The 21,727-nt window shown below is 46.8% G+C and overlaps 1 pseudogene; it reads left to right on the top strand.

The window, feature by feature from the left end:
- Positions 1–859: 859 nt before the first annotated feature.
- On the top strand, positions 860–19,058 carry LOC123926594 (annotated as a pseudogene).
- Positions 19,059–21,727: the final 2,669 nt, after the last annotated feature.

The raw sequence follows: 21,727 nt of genomic DNA, 5'->3' as shown, positions 1-21,727 counted from the left end.
AACCAGAAGTTGCATTTTTAAAACTTGTCAGTCTGACTTTTCCAACTGAGAGGATGGAGGATGGCACTGCGTGGCTGCCCATCCTCCTTGCTTTCCTCCTTGAGCCCTGCTGTGTCCTCTTCTCTGCTGTAGGCGACTGGGGTGGTGGCACGTGTGGGGGGTTCAGTTTGTTATAAATGCGCTGGGCTACATGGACAGGGTTATCCTTTTCATGATTTCCTCCTTACAGAGTGCTGGCACTTGTCTGCAGTGGCCGGCAGAGCACATCATTGTTTTTGGACTGGCTGAAGGGAAGGTAAAGAAGGAAGAGAAACACAAGAGAGGTTGTGGGTGGGGATAATGGTTCTGGAGAGAGAAATACGGTTAAATGTTTCCTTAGGGTCAAGTTATATATTGGGGGGAAAACAGAAGGACCAGTTTTTTGTTATTTCTTTTTCTTTCCTTAGGATCTGGGTGGGATTGAAAGGAACCTAACCAGACTTGTATCCATTTTCCCATTTTCAGGTTCGTTTAGCAAACACTAAAACTAATAAATCATCTACCATCTATGGGACAGATTCTTACGTGGTATCACTGACAACAGAATGAGTACGGAAGAGCAGTATCCCAAGCTTGGAGACATAGGAAGAAGCGATGGGGATGTCGGGACTGGGAGACTATAATATGGAAGATGGGGAGGAGTGGTAGCAGGGAGCCCAGGTAGGGTAATGTTTGACACAGAAGTGGGATTTCTTGGTGAGACAGAGTAATCTCTTTCTTCCTCTTCCTCTTCCTTTTAATTCACTCACTTTTTTAGTTCCTCTGGGAAAGGAATTCCCTGGTCATGCAGATGGCACCATTGTTAGGTATTTCTTCGATGATGAAGGCCTGGAGAGTCACAGGTATGACTAAAGGATGCTGTGAGATGGGGGTAAAGAAACCCAAGATCCCTCCTAGGGGAGGTTGAACATTAAGATTGAGGTGGTTGGTGGGGGGCACATTTAGATGCAGCCACAGAGAGAATTTTTATTCAGGAGGCCACAGCTTAATATTTGTGGGCAAAGAGGAATCGAGTGGAAAGGATTCTGAGAGTAAGGGAAAGTGAAAATTATTCTTATCTATGTAAAAAGTGTATTTATATGTATAAACTCATAGGAAAAGTCATTCTCAAGAGAGAAAAGGGAAAGGGTGGGGGATAAAATGAATGTTTATGTTTTACTTTATGTAATTCTCTATTGTCCAACTAACTTACCTTATGACTTACTTGTAGAGGGGTGCCTGGCTGGCTCAGTTGGTGGATCATGTGACTCTTGATCTCAGGGTTGTGAGTTTGAGTGCCACATTAGGTGTAGAGATTACTTAAATAACTAAAACTTTAAAAAAATAGTAATCCCTTTCTGCCTGGGTGACTTTCTCCAAACCAGGAAAAATCCGGCCTTAGCCTAAAGCACTCTCCCCTGAAACTAGAGAATCTCTTCTTCCCTTTGGACCCCAACCTAAAAATATGACATTAAAGGCAGGAAAGAGAAATTCCTACTTTATTGGAAGCCAAAAGAGATTTAAAAAAAGAATTACTCAGGTAATAATGAAATTTATTTCTTCTGTAAAGAAAGAGCTGTATGCTCCGTGTGGACCTAGCCAGTGTTAGTTAATGTGTAGGATATGTCCCTTTGGGGGCCTTATAGGTATTTACTAAAGAACTCAACATACAAGCCTTTTGAGGTTTCCTCTTGAGGACAATGTCAGACATGTGTGTGCATGTCATACATATGTGTGTAAGAGTATAAAACACAAAGACGGTTTGTGAAGTTCTCCAGATTAGGATGTGTTGGGGTGGGAAAATGTTGGGAGGAAGATTGATACAGGGTATAAATTTTTCCTAGAAAGGAAAAATCCCTGGCTGAGGCTGTCAGAGTCAGAGTGATTGGAACCCTTTACTTCTGTCTTAGGGGAAGTTGGTGAACCACCCCTGCCCACCCTTGGCTTGGGCAACCAATAGCATCGTGGCTGCAGGCTGTGATCAGAGAATTGTAGCCTATGGAAAGGAAGGCCATGTGCTACAAACTTTTGATTACAGCCGTGACTCTCAGGAGCGGGAGTTCACCACCGCTGCTGCAAGCCCTGGGGGCCAGTCTGTTGTGTTGGGAAGTTATGACAGATGGGTCCCTTTCCATGTGCATCTACTGCCTACTTTCCCTGTGTACACCTTGCTCTAGCCCAGTTATTTTCAACCAGAGTGGGAGAATGGTTGGAAATCCATGTAGGTTGAAAGAGATCCTCAGGTTTTAATTCACTCACTTCCCTTTTCCTGCTCCCACCATCGGTTGGGACTCTGGCAGTTCCACAATACACCAGGATTTTGTGTCTCTGTGCCTCTGCATGGGACTCCATAGTGGAATTCATCTCCACTGTCTTTGTATTACCATTGCCTCTGTTCAGACCACTGGCTCGGTGTTTGTCCCATGATATTACACTTTGGTGTTTATAGTTATCTGGCTAAACTGAAACGCCCTTGAGAAGAGGGCCTATTCATTGTTTTTAAATCTCCAGTGGCCAAATTAGAATCCAGTACATAATATATGCTTAAAGGTTTTGTGAAGGAAGGAAGGAAGGACGGGATAGATGGATGATGGAAGGGTAAATAAAATAAAATAAATAAAGGGCCCCAGTCCCTTCACATCAGCTTTACTAGCCCTGTCCTTTTATCCCCTTCGATGTCATGTGGGTCTCTTCCTTCCTTTTTCTCTGTTTCTTTTTCCTTATTTCTGCCTTGCTAACAGCTCATTTTTCTCACCAGCCATGATCTCCTTTTGTTTTCTCCACTCCTATCGCTCTCACCCCATTTTACTTTTCTCTTGATTGTCCCAACTTCCTTCCTTGGAACCTTTTAGTCCTCTCCTATGAGATTCCCTAGCATGTGTGTTCTCTTTCACTTCCTTTCTTCGCTGATACAGCAAGACTCATTGCCTTCAGTTACCCACCCATTTCCACCCTTTTGCTCAGTCTCCATCTCTTCTGAAATCCACCTTCTTAATTTCAGACTTCGGCTACTCAACTAAAGCCCTTGAAGAAGTATCTGGGAAGTGGCAAAGCCCAAGGAGATTGCCAACTTAAATACGGTCACTGCCTTGGCCTGGAAACGGGATGGCTCACGACTCTGTGCGGTGTGTTTTAAGAGTAATCCCTTTCTGCCTGGGTGGAAAATCCAGACTTAGCCTAAAGCACTCTCCCTGAAACTAGAGAATCTCCTCTTCCCTTTTGACTCCAACCTAAAAAGATGACATTAAAGGCAGGAAAGAGAAATTCACACTTTATGGGAAGCCAAAAGAGACAAAGAATTCTGTAGGCAGGGCTGATTTCTCTCCTTCATCCCATCACTGTCCTTGAGTGCTGTGAGTGCCACCTCTTTCCATTTGGTACTTCCCCAAACTGCCAGCCCTTTTACTGCCAACTCTTTCCTAGATTCTAGAACTTGGGTTTCAAAGGTGTCTCTAGATATCCTTCTGATGCCTGTGACCTTTTATGTTGTCGCTTTCCCTTCTAGGGCACACTCTGTGGTGGAGTGGAACAGTTTGACTGCTGCCTCCGGAGAAGCATTTACAAGAATCCGTTTGAGTTGACATATGTGGGACCTAGCCAGGTGAGCAGCTGATAGCCAGTGCACCAAAATCTCCTTCTGGACACTGCCACAGTGTCAAATATAACCCCTGGCAGAGCTGTTCTGGAGAACAGAGTGTATCAGGCAACTCTTTGGCAACTTTCCTGCTGTAGCCCTTCCAGCTTACTGTAAGAAAAGATTTAAACACCAAATTTAAGGGGTACAGAGATCGCCACTTCCATCTTCCTGGTTTAAAACTTTACTACCTGGGGCTCCTGGATGGCTCAGTCTTAAGTGTGGGACTCTTGATTTCAGCTCAGGTCATGACCTCAGGCTTGTGAGATCAAGCACCACATGGGGGCTCCACACTGGGCATGGAGTCTGTTTAAGATTCTCTCTTTCCCTCTCCCTCGGCCCCACCCATGTCTCCATCCCTCTCTAAAACAAAACAAAACAGAAAAAGCTTTATTACATATATGTTGTTAACTAGGGAGTTTAGGATTATGCAGGTGCATAACATTGCTTTAGGGCCTCTGAACTCACCGTGTGTGACATTGCAAGGTAATTTCTTTGTTCTTGAGCCCACTTTTCTGTTTTCCCTACCTCTGTCCCCTTTTCCTTCCATTTATTATTCATTGGTTCCTTCATTCTTTTTCTCTTTTTTTAAAAATTTTGTTCACTTATTTGACAGAGTGTCCACACAGGAGCCAGGGGAAGGCCAGAGGGAGAGGGAGCACTTGGACGTGGGGCTGAATGTGGGGCCTGATCCCAGGATCATGACCTGAACTGAAGGCAGATGCTTAATCAGCTGAGCTACCCAGGTTCCCCCTCTTTTTTTTTAAGATTTTATTTTTAAATAACTCTACACCCAACTTGGGGCTCAAACCCACAACTGAGATCAAGAGTTTCATGCTCCTCTGACTGAGCCAGCCAGGCACCCTTGTTCTTTCATTTTCTGTCCATTCTCTATACATGAGCACTGTTAGGACAGAGAATACAAAGATAATTGTCTGTATTATATTGTTCCTTAATCAGGATCATTTTAGCAAAGAAGTATATGAAATGACAGTATGATCAGTATACACCATGATTAAAGTAATCACAAAGATTTTCACAAGAGGTAGAGGATTGTAAGGAGAGTGATTAGTTTGACCCCGTATGTATTATGTATTAGCATTGAAGGAGATAATCTCTGAAAACATTTTGTAAATAGTAAAGCACTGTGTGAATATGAGGTGTCATTTTTACCAACAATAGCCTAGGCTAGGTGAGGAAACAAGATACTAGCTTTGTTGAACACTGTGGAGGTGGGCACGGCAGGTTAACCCCTCTTTGGGGTTGAGGGAAGCCTCAGGGGGCTCAGACTTGTACCTTACCAAGGTGATTGTGAAGAACCTGTCATCGGGGACCCAAGTGGTACTCCAGTCACACTATGGCTATGGGATAGAAGAGGTGAAAATCCTCGGAAAGGAACATTAGTTACCTGGTGGCCCACACGTCAGACATGCTGCTGCTGGGGACCTGAACACTAATCGCTTTAGTGAGGTAGGACCCCCAGGCGGAGGGGCAGGGAATGGAGCATCGTGAGCTGCTACTTCCAGGGAGCCCAGGTCCCTAAGGGGGAAGATCTCTAAGTAAAAGCTCTAAGATGCTGGCGTTGGGGACCTGGTGGACCTGGGAGTGAGACCCTGGAGATTTGGAATCCTGGAATGGGAATTCCCACTGTTGGACAGTGTTTACAGGATCACTCAGAAGCCTAGAAGTCTAGGGCAGAATGTGACACAGCACCCCACTTGTGGAACATCAGGGCCTTCCTAAACTCCTTCTCTCTGCCTCCTACCCCGTCCTTGTCTCAGCGTTGTCTTGGATACTTACCCACATTGTTCTTATGTCCTCTCTCTCTTTGACACGTGGCTTGGCAGGGATCTGGTGGCAATGAGAAGTATTTCTTTGAAATTGAGAATGTGAGTAGAGCTTGATTAACCAACCCTCACCATCTCAGTAAACCTCCTAGCTAAGAGCAGATAAAGAAAGGAGGGCGAGATAGGCAGAGGAACAGAATACAGAGAAAAGTGGGAGTCACTTTGCACTGACAAGACATCTCCCTCTACTACTGTTGACCATGCAGACTTCTTCATGCAAACTTCCTGCCACGTGACAGTTCCCTTCATCCCCAGGTGTGCATGATCTTCAATGCTGGAGAGCTAACCCTGGTGGAATATGGGAGTAATGATACCCTGGGTTCTGTACGTACTGAATTCATGAACCCCCACCTCATCAGGTAACCCCACAAGGTTCTCTAAATTTTTGAAACCCCAAAGAAGTCCCTTTTAACCTCTCACTCCTGTATCCTCAAGATTCATCTAAAAACGTCATCCCATATGGTACTTTGGGGCCCTTGCTAAACATCCCGATGACCCAAGTCCATTCTGCCTTACCTCACCCTTCGTGTTTCAGTGTCCGTATTAATGAGCGGCGTCAACGAGGGATGGGAGACTATAAGAAATTGGCTTCTCTTGTTGATGTTAAGACTATTGCTATAGGTAAGACTCTCCCATAATTCTGATAACAAAACAGATGTTTCTAGTATGCTTCCATATCACAGGGGTGTGTAGAGTGGAGAATGCAGGAATCTGAGAGGCACCAGGTTAATGTATGGCCCTGCTCTCACAGAGGATGTGGGAAGTGTTCTAATCCACGTGTGTGAGTCTGCATCTAGCTGTATAGATACACATAAACTGTTACGCATATCAGCTTGTCCCTATAATTGTTCATGTTCTTTAGGCATGTATCTTTGGGCTAGGAATTGTGAACTGTAGAGCGGAACCTTTAGTCAATTTATGAATTTTCCTGTTTAGACTTAGGACATAGGATAATGGACTGTTCGAACTGGAAGGGGACTTATTTTCTGTAGAGTTTGACATTGGTAGCCAGTGTTGACAAAATTTATTTGAATTTCACAAGTGTTCACATAAATAAATACATCTTATTTTACATATTAATAATTAACTCTGGGGACACCTGGGTGGCTCAGGCAGTTAAGAGCCTGCCTTCGGCTCAGGTCATGATCCCAGAGTCCTGGGATCAAGTCCCACATAAGGCTTCCTGCTCAGCAGGGAGCCTGCTTGTCCCTCTGACTTCTGCTCTCCCTGCTTGTGCACTCACCCTCTCTGACAAATAAATAAATAAAATCTTTAAAAAAATTAACTGTATCATGAAATGTTTCAAGCATGGAAAAATGTATTTAGAACAGCACAGTATTCCCTATGATGTATAGAGAATAACATACCCATATAGCCTCATTAAGAACAAGGTCTAGAGTCAAACCTCCCCACTTCTGCAATTATACCTGGGTGATCTTAGGTCAAATTTCTTAACCTTTCTGTATCTCAGTTTCCTCATCCACAAAATGGGGATAAAAATTGTACCTACCTTATATGAAAAGCACTTAGACTAATGTCTGGCACATAATAAGCACTTAATAAATGTTAGCTATTAATAATATTATTACTTGTGTACCCATACCTAGTTCTTTTTTTTTTTAAGAATTTATTCATTTATTTGACAGAGATCACAGGCAGAAAGGCAGGCAGAGAGAGGAGGAAGCAGGCTCCCTACTGAGCAGAGAGCCTGATGCGGGACTCGATCCCAGGACCCTGAGGCCATGACCTGAGCCGAAGGCAGAGGTTTTAACCCACTGAGCCACCCAGGCGCCCATTTTTTTAAGATTTCATTTATTTATTTGACACAGAAAGAGAGAGAGAGATCACAAGTAGGCACAGCGGCAAGCAGAGAAAGAGTGGAAAGCAGGCTCCCTGCCAAGCAGAGAGCCTGGTGCTGGGCTTGATTCCAGGACCCTGAGATCAGGACCTGAGCTGATTTCTGAGGTCTCGTTTAAGAAGTTTCCCTGGGGCACCTGACTGCCTGAGCCAGAGGAGCATGTGACTCTTTTTTTTTTTTTTTGAAGATTTTATTTATTTATTTGACAGACAGAGATCACAAGTAGGCAGAGAGGTAGGTGGAGGGGGGGGGCGGGGCGGGTAAGCAGGCTCCCTGCTGAGCAGAGAGTCCAATGCAGGGCTCAATCCCAGGACCCTGGGATCATGACCTGAGCTGAAGGCAAAGGCTTAATAAACCACTGAGCCACCCAGGTGCCCCAGCATGTGACTTTTGATCTCAGGATCGTGAGTTTGAGCCCCAAGCTGGGTGTAGAGTTAAATAAATAAATAAATAAATAAATAAATAAATAAATAAATAAAAATTTTAAAAAAGAAGGTTCCTACTCCCTCCTACATTTTAATATTTTTAGATTTTGCTTCTCATCTGGAATTAATTTTTGTGTGTAATGTGGGTGTGGCTCATATTTTACTTTTTCCATGTTTAACCATTTATTGGAAATCCATTCACTGATTCGTAATGTCACCTCTTATAAATCAAGTTTCCAAATACATATGCGGCTGTTCTTAAGATACCTTTACAGTTCATGAGTTTTATGTTTCACATCAGATTGTTGAGTTGTAATGGAAATGATGTAATATGGCGGCCCATGTTCCAGTGGCAGTAATGAGCTGTGAGACTTTGGACAAGTCATCCCACTACACAGGGCTCATCTTCAATAGTGTATAAAATGACAGAGTTCTTCTCTTAACCTTTTTTCATTCGTGACCCCTTTGAGTATCTAATTAAAAGCATAGATCCTGGGATGCCTGGGTGGCTCAGTTGGTTAGGCGACTGCCTTCAGCTCAGGTTGTGATCCTCGAGTCCCACTTTAGGCTCCCTGCCTGGCAGGGAGTCTTCTTCTCCCTCTGACCCTCCCCCCTCTCATGCTCTGTCTCTCTCTCTCCCTCTCAAATAAATAAATAAAATCTTTTTTAAAAAATCATAGATCCTTTCCCAGAAGAAAATACATAAACATATAATTTTGTATATAATTTCAGGGTGTTCACAGAGATGGGGTCCCACAGCTCTAGTATTCTGTGATTCTACTTAAAAATTGAGACATTGAAACATGGCTTTATGAAGTTGGCTTTTAATTAAAGGAAATTTCATTTTTAGGTTGGTCTTCCCAGTTGTAGACATTAGCTGGCATTTGGTCTTGAGCTTGAGCACGGATCAAGGCAGGACATTGCGCATTGGTAACGTATACAAATAAGAGCTGTGAAGGCGCCGTGTTCAGGAGACTCCCTGAAAGCATCCTAGCCAGTCCGTAAGTGTGATCTTATCTTACATTGTCTGCAAAATTCACACCAAACTAAAATACTTATCCTCAGCACTTTCAGCCTGACTTTAATCAGAGGTTCCTTCTGTTTTGTCTGTGTGCCTTCTCCACTGTTTGCCCCTCAGGGCTCTTACATCATTGACACTCAAAGTGCAAGGAACTCCTTGTAGCACATATGTTCATCGAGGTCGTTTCATCCATCAGCTTTCTCTTCATGGTTGTGCTGGAACTGGGGCTCTTCCTTAATGTGCTCAGTGCTGCCTTCCAGAGGATTTCTTGAGTAAAGGATGCCCGTTGCTCTGATCTGTTCTGATCTGCTATGAGACAACTCCAAGATCCCAGAGAGGAATCTCATTTCTTGATGGATCTGGACCTTTTGAGCTAGCTACAGAGTTAAACAAAATCTCTATAATTTTAGTATAAATCTAGTATTGTAAGCATCTTAGCAAAATTATGTCATATTCCTCATACTCTACACTGATGGAACATTCTTAAAGCCCAACATAATAATTAAAGGCAAGACTTTTGCAGGCTGCCTTGTGTCTGTATATGATTATGTGGAATCTGTCTTCTTAACCCTCTCTCTTTTACTTTGTAGTGGATCTGACTGGTGGCTACAACATTGGCACCATCAGCCATGAGAGCCGTGTGGATTGGCTGGAACTTAATGAAACGGGCACAAGCTTCTCTTCAGGGACTGGAAACTTCGTGTAAGAAGGGTTACTAAGGCCTTAGCCATTGAGTAGTCCATAGAGGATGTGATACTACCTGCTGCCAGGGATTGCGGGGGGCAGGATGGGCTTAATTTCTTGGTGCACTATGCCATCAACATAGCAAAAGGCACAGAAGAATCAACATGGTGTCTGTTATCACAGCCCATCTGTTAACATAGCCCATACCTTAAGAAGATGGTATTGTGATGGCACCAAAGTCAAGAGGGAAATTTGGGAGCTGGTTTCTCTTTTACTGTTCACAAGTCTGTGCCCTCGGGAGACTGCCTCACCCCTGCATGCCTGGCTGAACTTTACCCACACCTGTTGCAGCATTCCTCAGCTACACGTACCCCACAGTGTTAAGGCTGGCTTGACAGTCTCCCCCAAACTCCTTATTGACTCTGATCTCAATATGCTATCACCAAAGAGCTCAATCTTGAGGGCAAAGAGACTCTCTGGTAATTTTTCATTTCATGTTCATTGTGATGGGAAAGCCACATCGCCAATTTCCAGACCATTGAATGTGCATGGTGGCCTTACTTTTGTGATCCAGTCTGGCAACTCTGGCCCAGAGTTAAACTCTAAGAATGAAAGTCTGACCTTCAGCTAACTTAAATTTCTGGTGTAGCTCTGGGCTCACTTGGTCATCTCTTATGGGCCAGAGTCAGGATGTACCAAGTCAGCATACACGTCGAGCATTGCAGGCTAGTAAGCTTTGAAATCCAGCATCTGCCTGAGGGGTGGGTCAGCTCACCACATTTCATTAGAGAAATGGTCAATATCAGAAGCCACCCCATAGCCCCTTCTGATTGCGCTGTCCACCTCTTCCTTCCGCAGTTGCATCTGTACGATACTGAAAGCTGCTCTAAGATGATGATCCTCCACTTCTGCTCCTACGTGCACTGGGTCCCAGGAAGTGACGGGCTGGTGGCTCAGAACCGAAACAGCCTGTGTGTGTGGTACAACATTGAGGCACCCGAGAGGGTCACCACATCCTCTATTAGGGTATGTTGGTGCCAGGGGACCTCAGACATAGTGTCCCACTGATCATTTAGGGCCCGGAGGAAACTCCAAAGGTTATTTGGTTTTCTCTGGCCCACCACCCATCATCTCTGTGATAGAGTCAGCAAGTAAAGCCTAGATCCTTCCCCACAGTGCGCTAGGCTCCAGAACCGTCCTTGTTCAGATTCCTGACATTGTATCCTGTCCTCTCTATTCCAGTGGCCCTGGGAATTCACCAGGTCATAATGAGTTCTCTTAGACTGGAAGAGCCCCCTTAGCGGGGGCAGTTCTGTCAGTTCCTGGGTGAGGATTCTCTGTTGTAAGCTGTTCAGAGCTTCTTTTTTTATCAGACTGAAGATCGGTCACTCTCCTGTCCTGCCAGCATCATGTATATTCCAGTGACCTTCCAGAATCTGGGAGGGAAAACAAGAGAGGCCCTGTGCTAGGTGAGGATGATTGGTGTGGATACAGAGGGAGCATGTGATAGTTCTTTTTGTCTTTTTTCTACATCTCTTCTTTCCTGCTTTTCTTTCCTCATTTTAGACTAATTACGTTTGGCGCTTGGGGGCTGTTTTGTCCTGTTTTAAACACATTTTTCACATTTTTGCTTTGGAGGTCATACATTTGACTCCTATAGTGGTTACCCTTGGAAGTTTACCATACCCTTAAATTATTCTGAATAGTTTCAGCTTATTTAGCATCTGACCCCTGGCAAATGATACAAGGACCTGAACTTTGATTACCTCCCCTTTGCCATTATTGCCCAGTATTTTTTTATCCCCAAAGTGAGACGTTATTCTTTTCCACAGCTGGAATTTGGTTACATTTACCATCATGGTGCCAGTTTCTCTGCTCACTCTTTTTGCATTGCTGACCTTTGCTCTGGAGTTACCTCCTTGAGAGAAAGTGTTTCGAAGATGAATCCTCAGTTTCTGAAAAGTACCAAAATGGAATTATCTGAAAATGTTTTTATTTGGCGTTTTCTTGAAAGAACAGTTTGACAGTTTTTCTTAGTCTTTTGCAAATAATATCATCCCATCGACTGACCCCCTTAGTTCTGAGAAGTTTATTAACAGCTCCTTGTGTTGTCTTGTTGCTTTTTAAAAAAGATTTTATTTATTTATTTGAGAGAGCAAGGGGAGGGGCAGAAGGAGAAGCAGACTCCCCACTGAGCAGGGAGGGATGGGGGGGGCACTTAATCCCATAACTCCAGGATTGTGACCAGAGCCTAAGGCAGAGGCTTACCTGACTGAGCCACCCAGGCGTCCCTGTCTTGTTGGTTTTAAAGTCTTCTTTTTTCCAGCATTCTGAAGCTTCAGTACATTATGTCTGCATATAAATGTCCTCTTACTTAACCGTGCTTGGTGTGTATGTGCACGCGTGCACGCGCGCGTGTGTGTGTGTGTGTCCCATCTGCGAGGACACCTTGTTCCTCAGCCATGAGCTCTTTAAATGTTGCTGCTTCTCTGGAACTCTTTCTCACCTTCAGAACTCTAATTAGGTATGTGTTCCATTTCTTGTCCTGTCTTTGTGCCTCTAGAACCTCTTATTCTTCCTTCCTCCTTCTCGCTCCATGCACATCCTGGATAATTCCTTAAGAAACATCTTGGCAAGGGGTGCCTGGGTGGCTTGGCCCTTAAGTGTCTGCCTTTGGCTCAGGTCATGATCCTGGGGTCCTGGGATTGAGCCCCTGCATGGTGCTCCCTGCTCAGCAGGAAGCCTGCTTCTCCCTCTCGTACTCTCCCACTCCCCTTGCTTGTTTCCCTCTCTCTCTGTCAAATAAATAAATAAATACAATTTTTTAAAAATTATTTTAAAAAAAAGGAAACATCTTGCAAGTCAGAGGTTTACTTTCACCACTGTCTTATCTGCTATTGAAATCACCCACTGAGTTTTCTTACTTTGAATATTGAATTTTTCATACGGTTTCATTTGGTTCTTTCTCTAGTCTGCCTGGTCATTTTTTCTAGTATATTTGCTACTGAAGCGAGCACAACCTGGCCATTTTTTATAGTTTCTTGTCTCTTGCTTAATTTTTCATTCCATCCCTTAGGTCTTTAAATATTTCACAATTCTTTCATATTCCATAACTGGTTTCTTCCATAATTGTTATTTTTAATATTGGAAATCCTTGGAGGTCCAAAAGTGCTGTAGTTATTGTTATTGTTTACTCCTTTATGGTAGTTAACTTCTATTTTGGTAGCTTTATTTTATTGGGGGGCTCACGTTACACTGAATATAATTTTTAGAATCTCAAGGGCCTAACATGGGCATGTTTTCCTCTAGATATGATCAGTGTTTGCTTTTGCAGGAATCAGGCATACTAATGACTTTTGTTCCCTTTCCTGAAGAGAGGATCCCAGATTTCATGACTAACAGAACCTCAGAATCGCCCCCTCATCCTGCTGGAGGACCCCTGGTTTATTCATCCGCTGCTGTGTTTGCCATCAGGGCGACTGTACCCTTTCCACTTGCTCCCCTGTTTTTTCCTGCTCAGGTTTTAGCTTACTGGCTTTTTCCTTTTTTTTTCTTTCCTTTCCTTTTCTGTTTTTCTCTTTTTCTTTCTCTTTTTCCCTTCCTTCCTTTTCTTCCCTTCCTTCCCTCCCTACATTTCCTTTTTTTTCCTCCCTCCCTCCTTCCCTTCCTTCCTCCCCGTGGGAGACTAGGAAGCATGCCTAGTGATTTCTTCAGGTGACCTAAGCAACAAATGTATTCAAAAGTAGGGCCCAGGTTAAAGTTGTATTTTAACAGGACTCAAGCTGGAAGCAGAAGTGATTGGACGCTTTGTCAGTTTACATCCAGGCATTAGTGCGGGCACAGCTCTGAGTGTACAGGAACCTGAGGGCATTAGTGTAGATAAGGGATTCTTACCTGCTTGAAGGAAACTAAACGCTGGGCAAACAAGGGCCACTGTCATTCCCTCAGTGTGTAAGCGCTAGGGTGGGGTAAGGCGGGGTCTGTTCTGCAGTGGAGTCGTGGAGACACTAAACTGGAATTCGGGTGGGGTGGGGGGATTGAAATTTTACAGGGTGATGTGGTAGGTCTGGAGCAGGGCGGGGGGAAGACCGAGGTGATGGTGACCGAAGGTGTGACAACTGTTGCCTGCATGCTGGATGAGGGCCTGATCGAGTTTGGAACAGCCATCGATGACGGCAGCTACACCCGGTGAGGGGCTGGGCTGATATCCCCGGGAGGTGGTGGGAGAGGCTGGGTTCTGAGGCTGGAAGACCTGACTGTTGCCTTCCTTCCTTCTCTCTTCAGGGCCACAGCCTTCTTGGAGACTCTGGAAATGACCCCAGAAACAGAGGCAATGTGGAAAACCTTGAGCAAACTGGCACTCGAGGCAAGGCAGCTCCACGTCGCTGAGAGCTGAGGCAGACCAGAAGTGAGGTGCGGGCAGCTAGGAAGGATGGCCAGAGGCCATTTTCCATGGGGCGGGAGTGTGAGACGCTCCTCCTGTGCTAAGGCACCAGTCCCCTGCCATTACAACCAGTAACACCTTTCAGGTAGTTATTCCAAACATTCTTCCATCCCAGTTTATAAGATTTTTATTGCTTTTGCTTCCCCTATGTAGGTACCCCTTCAGAGTTTTAGCACCCATGCCCTCCAGTCCAGGTGTTGATGTGTATTTCCAAATGTGGCATAGGAGTGTAGTTAGTAGGACAGACTTGGGATTTTAGACTCTTTCAAGTTACCTGGCTCCATTTAACAGCTTGTATAACCGTGGGTTAAGTGAACCTTTCCAAACCTTGGTTTCTCAATTTCCTCTCTGTAAATGGGAGTAATGATAGCATTTACCTCCTAGGGTGGTAAAGAAGAATCATAGGGGCGGTGAAGAAAGTAGGAGAATTCTCAGTGCTCAGTAAATGTCAACTGCTGCTGTTTTGCCAGGAGTCCTCTTGGATCCTTCCTTCCCGTGGCCCCACAGCTAGACAACCAGCTTGTCCTAGGGCCCTGACCCAGCGTCTTCAGGCTGTTGTTGTAGTCATGTGGTATGTGTCAACAGGCAGGTGATCTCTTTGAGAAGATTCGAAACCCAGAGCTGGCCCTGGAGTGCTACTGTAAAGGCAGCGCATTCATGAAAGGTACTGCCCCCTACAGCCCCGCCTTCCCTGTTAGAGTCTTGCCCGAATCATCCCCCTGCACCAATTTTGTGCATCTGTTCTGGTGGATCGGCTCAGTTCTCCATCCCTCCACTTCTCACCTATTTTCTACACCCCATTTCCCTGAGTCCCATCCCTGGAAGTCTTAGCTGAGTGCCCTCTCTGTCCCTGGCAGCGGTGGAGCTGGCTCGGTTGGCATTCCCAGTGGAAGTGGTGAGCCTGGAAGAGACCTGGGGGATCATTTGGTGCAGCAGAAGCAGCTCGATGCAGCCATTAATCACCATATTGAAGCCAGGTAGAGGGGTGCAACTGAGACTGGGTGTGAGGTCCAAGGTGATGGGTCAAGTAAGGGCACCAAGGCTCCAACAGAGATGACACCATGTAGGTTGGAGTAGGCTTGAGGTGTCTCCCTACCTCTACCTGTCTTCCTCTTGCCCCATACACACAGATGCCTTTCCCAACTCTGCCAGGTGCTCCATTAAGGCAATGGAAGCTGCCCTGGGCTCCCGCCAGTGGAAGAAGGCCATTTATATATTAGATCTACAGGACCAGAACACTGCGTCCAAATACTATCCCCGCGTGGCCCAACACTATGCGTCTCTGCAGGAGTATGAGGTGAGGAAAGTCCCTTGCTAGAGCTGGAGGCAATGCAGTACAGAATGAGAAGAGAACTCAGAACCGGAAGTGGGGGCTACCTCACCAAATCCTTCTTTCTGGGTCCCAGCAGCACCAGCCACCCTGAGCGAGAAGAAAGCAGTTTTCTTCCCTTATTTCATTCCAACATAACACAAACCCCTCTCCCAGATCTATAAAGCGAGTCTCCAGCTCTCTTCTATGGAACTCCATGGGAGTTCCAATGTGGAATTGCCCTGTGTTGCAGAAGTACGAGATCCTTTTAGGTCCTTTTAAACTGCGTGTTGTATTGTCCCCATTCTGGTCTTGGCTGTTTTTTTGTTTTTGTTTTTGCTTTTGTTTTCAAAACAGTAGAGGGTGTGAGACAAGATAGCCCTCTTTTCTTCCATGTTGGGGACTAAGGGTCCTATCCTCTCCCCACCATCCCAGCTAAGGTTTGCTCTCCCCCTGCAGAGGCTCTAACGCTCTTTCTCTAATGCTCTTGCCCTCGGCCTTTTGTGTCTGCTGTCTCGAGCACAGATTGTGGAGGAGCTCTACATTAAGGGAGACCGAACAAAAGATGCAATAGACATGTACACTCGGGCCAGCCGCTGGGAGCAAGCCCACAAGGTAGAGAGTGGGGCGCAGTTCGTCCGAGGGCTCCACCTCCCTGGGGCTGTCCCTACTTTCCTTGGGCTCTGATGTCCCCTCTTCACTGGCCTCCTTGAAAGCTGAGAAAGAGCACCAAAATAGAAAAGTCTGGAGCGCTTGGATACCTAGCCACAGGGAAAGGCAAGGATGAAGAGGCCCTTGTTCCCAACCTGTAATTCCGAAGCGAGCAGAAGAGTTTGGGAGCTGGGGAGCCCCAATTGCCCCTCCCCAAGCTGTCGTCACAGCGGCAACTTCATTCCCTGCCTGCAGCCAGAACCCGGTGGGTACGGCGGGAGCTCGGGAGTGGGAACACGCGCCCCACCACAGGGCATCTCTGGCCTTTCTGCGTGAGCGGAATATAGTTCTGACTTTGCTCCTTATGGTCTTGGAATTCCCTGGACTGACCAGGAAAGCATCCGTACACAAACCCTTGTGGTTGTTGGGAAGGTTCAGTTGCTGGGAACACAGGTCACCCCCAAATCATGCTTCCCTGGCCACTCCGCAGCCCCCCTGCTTCCCTCGGAAGCGCGCCGGAGGCTACTGGGTCTCTGTGTGTCTGCAAAGCTGGCAGTGAAGTGCATGAGGCTGGAAGACGTGTCGGTGCTGTACATCACCCAGGCCCTGGAGATGGAGAAGCAAGGCAAGTACCGGAGGCGGAAGGGTGAGCCACAGCCCTAGAGGAGTCATGCAGGGAGAAGGATGCGCGCTGTCTGCCTAGAAGGCAGTGATGCAGGAATCTAGGTCGAGGAGCCCTGGGGTGTCTCTCCCCTCCCCAGGCACTACATGACAGTGGAAGAGCCTGGTCTTGCCATCCCCATGTTCAAAAAGCACAAGCTGTGTGATGATATGATCCGCCTGGTAGGGAAGCACCGCCCAGATCTCCTCAGTGACACACACCTGCACCTGGGCAAGGTGAGTCCTTCTCAAGCCTCGGCCATCTCTTCCCCGAACAGGCTCCACATCCCCCTCGCCCCATCCTGACCCTCCTTTCCCCAGGAGCTGGAGGCTGAAGGCTGACTGCAGGAGGCCGAGTATCACTACCTCGAGGCTTAGGAGTGGAAGGCAACAGTGAACATGTACCGGTCCAATGGGCTCTGGGAGGAAGCCTACCGGGTAAGGAGTCCAAGTCACTCTGGGGATGCGCCTGTCCCTCTTCCCCACTCTCAAGTGATGCATTCTGAACTGGTTATGGGTCTCTCTGAAAAATGTTCATACTGACAGGCAAAATTTCACATGCGGTAGGAGGGGGTCTGTGAACTACCTGAAGTCCATCCTTGGACCCTGAGCAGGCTAACAGACCCCAAAACTGAGCCCTCTCCCTGTTCTAGTAGAAAGACCGGACCCTTGTCAAAGCTGAAGTCCGATCAGAGGGGAGTAGGGAGCAGCCATGTGGCCCTGTGTGGGAGGATTGCCAAATGGCTTTGCTTCACAGGTAGCCAAGGCTCACGGAGGAGCTAATGCCCACAAACACATGGCCTATCTGTGGGCAAAGAGCCTGGGAGGAGAGTCCGCAGTGAGACTGCTTAATAAGCTCAGACTCCTGGAAGCTGCCGTTGACCATGCCGCTGACAAATCGTGAGGCCCTAAGACTTCTCTCCACTGGCCCCTTTTGAGAAAGAGCCTCTACGTAGACAAGGAAGATTGCTGTATAGCTGAGAAGTGTTTCTGAAAACGGAGGCAGGAGTGAAGAAATCCTTGGAAGAACGTGATGGAGAGGCAAGGAATGAATCAATCGCTCTGCCCTTGCTCCCCAGGGACTCAGAACAGTGTTTAGCTGTTCTAAGAAGATGGAACGTGATCAGCTTTTTTCCTTCTTTTTCAAAAAGACCTTTTTAAGTAATTACTATACCCAGTGTGGGTCTTGAACTCAACCCGAGATCAAGGGTCACTCATTCTACAGACTGAGCCAGGCAGGTGCCCCAGAGAGAAGAGCTTTTAAAGCTAAGGTGCACTAAGCCAGTAATTGACTTCTGAGTGATGGAAGTGTGCTTCTGTTAAATGCAAAAAGAACTTTTCTTAAGCAAATGTTACAAAGACCAGTAATAATCCTGCATTGAGTCAGATGGCTGAGGGTAGTCTTAATGTTTTAGAGAGACAGTTTTTCTGCTAGTATAGATGTGACTGAGGAGGAAGTGGTGAAGAACCCAGAGCCCTTGCTCCTGAGGAAGAGTAGTTCTGTGAGGCTAACTGCGGTCCCCTGCCTCACGCCCATCCCATTCCCTTATGACCACTAGTCGCAGGAAGCACAGGCTTTTCCAAGTGTCCCCGGACCCACGTCCTCTTTACATGTGTGTGTGCTTCTGTATCACTTCATATGGACTGTCTTCTCAATCTGTCTTTCCCTCCCCCGGTCCTGTCTCTGCCCTTTCTGTTTTCTCCTGCCCTGTTCCTCCTCTTATAAAATGAAAGTACTACTCTGAAAGACAACCTGAGGGTTTTGAAGGGGCGGAGGGCGGGAGGTTGGGAACCAGGTAGAGGGTAATAGAGAGGGCATGTATTGCATGGAGCACTGGGTGTGGTGCTAAAACAATGAGTACTGTTATGCTGAAAATAAATAAAAAAAAAGAAATGGGAAAAAAAATGAAAGTACTAAGTAGGCAGGCCTTACCTACACCTTCCATTTCAGCTCATGGGAATTTGCTTTTGAACTCTCTCGGCTGGACCTCAAGCATAAAACCCCTGAGATTCATGTCCGATATGCTATGTACCTGGAGGATGAGGTATGGATGTGCTCCTTCTCCCTTGCTTTTGACCTTGAACTCCTCCTCTCACGGCTGCCATGATGGCAATCTGCTTCTGATCATGTGTGGCTGCACTTCTGTCCCTACAGGGTAAATCTGAAAAGGCTGAAGCTGAATTCATCAGTGCTGGTAATCCCAAGGAAGCAGCCCTCATGTGAGTTACCCATCAATTCCTTACTCCCGTCCTCCCAACCACAGCCCCAGGACCTGGCATTGCCACCTTCACCTGATCCTGGTACCAATAAATCTTCTACCCCCTGTGACATGGCTGTTTGTCTCCCACTACTGAGGCCTCAGTCCTGTACTGAGCCTCCCCTGTGTCCTCTTCTGGGAGCAGGTTCGTCCATAACCAGGATTGGGAGGCAGCTCAGCGTGTGGCCGAGGCTCACGATCCTGACAGTGTCGCCGAGGTGCTTGTGGGGCAGGCCCGGGGGGCCTTGGAGGAGGACTTTCCAAAAGCAGAAGTGCTGCTGCTTCAGGCCCAGGGACCAGGCCTGGCCCTCAATTATTATAAGGTAGGGCACCGGATTCAGGGCCATGAGGGGGAGGGGGAGAGAGTGTAAGAACCCACAGAGCACTACACTAACCAATACTACTGGGAAAGATCCAGAGAGTTAGCAATGGAGAGGGGGAAGGAGACAAGAAGGAGGAGAGAGGTCCAAGGACCTAGGGATCCGTGGCCCATAGTGTACAGCACCTGTGTGGCAGTGGGAAGGTGTCATGCCGGCCTCTGCCTTCCTGATACCTGGAAATCTGAGCAGGAGGCTGGATTATGGAGTGATGCCCTGTGGGTCTGCAAGGACTATGGCCGGGCCAGCTGGAGGCTCTGCAGGAAGAGTAGGAGCGGGAGGCTACCACGAAAGGGGCCAGATATGACGCCGGGAGGCAGCAAGTGTCAGCAGGGCTGGAGGGTGGGTCACAAGGTATGCACCGGATAGGCCACGCTGCCCAGCCTGTTCTGGTCACGTGTACTCTCATCTTAGGGGCATGGAGGGGCTCGTGGACCAAGCTCGCCAGTGGGAGCAGGCTGGGGAGTATAGCCGTGCTGTCAACTGCTACCTCAAGGTGTGGGACTCAGGCAGCAGCAGCCTGGTGGAAAAGTGCTGGATGAAGGTGAGGCGGGCCACACCCTTTTTGGCCATCTACTTCCCAGACTGCTCTCACAGCCAGCATTCCTCCTCAGACATTGCTTTTTCCTCCTGGGCCTCTCATTTTCACTCAGGCAGCACGTTCCTGCTGAGTGCTTGCTAGATGCTAGAGCCAGAACTTTGAAAACTGTAAAAAGGGATCTAAGGCAGAACCCCTAACAGCCTGAAGTTGGGGGAAGTTGGACCACTGTGGCTCAACTAATTGAGAAGCTCGGTGAAAACTAAAGGATGTGACTTGAAGTGGAGTTCAGAGGAGGGTGAAGTCTCGACTGAGAGGGAGGGAGGCTTAGTGAGGGAGGGGGTAGACCTGGGACCAGAGCTGGAAGGGCAAATCCAGAGGCCAGAACTGGGGCCAGATGGAAGCCAGGAAGAAAGCAGAGGCTCCTCCTCTACATAGAAGCTCCTGAAAAGAAGAATCTAACCAGTGAAGCCAAGTCAGTAGGTTTCATCAATTCCTAAGCATATATATAATCACATATTATTTTCTTAGAAATTGGGTTGCATGTGAAGTTCTTTTTAAAGATTTTATTTATTTATTTGACACAGAGAGAGATAACAAGTAGGCAGAGAGGCAGGCAGAGAGAGAGGTGGAAGCAGGCTCCCTGCTGAGAAGAGAGCCCGATGCGGGGCTCGATCCCAGGACCCTGAGATCATGACCCAAACCGAAGGCAGAGGGTTAACGCAGTGAGCCACCCAGGAGCCCCTGAATGTGAAGTTTTAAATGATGTATCTGGGGTACGTGGGTGACTTGGTGGGTAAAGCATCTGACTCTGAATTTTCGGCTCAGCACATGATCTCAGGGTTGTGAGATCAAGTTCTGCATTGGGCTCTGCACTGGTTGCGGAATCTGCCTTAGATTCGCTCTTCTTCTCCCGCTGCCCCTCCCCACTCATGCTGTCTGAAACAAAAAATAACAAAAAATAAGTAAATGATGCATCTTTGATTCCAAGAAATATGGTATTAGGAGTTTGAGGGGGATATGGAGTCGGCGCCGCCGATCCCAGGTCTGAAGGTCTACTTCCACCTGGCAGCTTCCAAGGGGGCTGTGGCCAGAGTGAGTCACGTGACATGACTCCCTCCTCTGAGACCCCACCCCAGGAAGCTGTAGGTGGGGTTTGGAGCCCCAAACCTGGCTTCAGGGCCCCTTCCTCGCATTCCATCCCTTTGCAGGACACCAAATATCCCTTCACCCTCCGTTCCCCACCTCCAGCACACGAGTGGTCTTTCTAGGTGGAGATCAATTATTGCCCCTTTATTTAGAGAAATTACAGACCCATTCCCACCCTCCCTCCCTCCAGGTAGAGAGGCCTTGAAGCTCTTTGACTGCTGAGGGTGCAGGTATCGGAGGCAGTGGCTGAGCAGGAAAGAAGCCAGAAAAGGGGCAGGTCAGTGAAATCTTGAACCAGACAGTAAATAATGGGGATGAATCTCTTCTCATCTTTCAGCTTCAGGCCTCTAAACTTGGCCTGTTTGGGAGTATTTTGTGTGTGGTCCCTAGGAGACATGTTTTTTTTTGGGGGGGGTCATTTTAATATTTACAAGAAATAAATCAGCAGAACAAGATTATATCAGATAGGCTGTGTAGAGTAGCTGCGGCTTATAAAACATACCAGTAATTTGTACCTGGTGAGTATAAAGAAAACCAAGGCAGGATTCAGATGTCTTTACAACCAAGGGAGTACACAGGGCATCAACAAATTAGAGGACAAAAAAATTCACATTTTCTACATTAAAAAAAAAAAATTTACAGATCTCACAAATGTCTTTGAAGACAAAGAAAAAGCCAAAAGACAAAGAAAAAGTCCTCTGAAGGGTGGGAAAGAAGAAGAAATCTGAAACGGAATTCTAAATGTAAAAAGAGTTTTACTTCACAAGACCAATTTTCTTGGCTTCTGTTTCATATATCAACAATCTCCACATTTTGACTATAAAAACTTCTGCTTCTTCATCAAGTACCATGGC

The sequence above is a fragment of the Meles meles genome, chromosome 16, assembly GCF_922984935.1.
Source record: "Meles meles chromosome 16, mMelMel3.1 paternal haplotype, whole genome shotgun sequence".
NCBI classification, from domain to species: Eukaryota; Metazoa; Chordata; class Mammalia; order Carnivora; family Mustelidae; genus Meles; species Meles meles.
The sequence above is the reverse complement of the archived record's forward strand: the minus strand, read 5'-3'. Positions and strand labels throughout refer to the sequence as shown.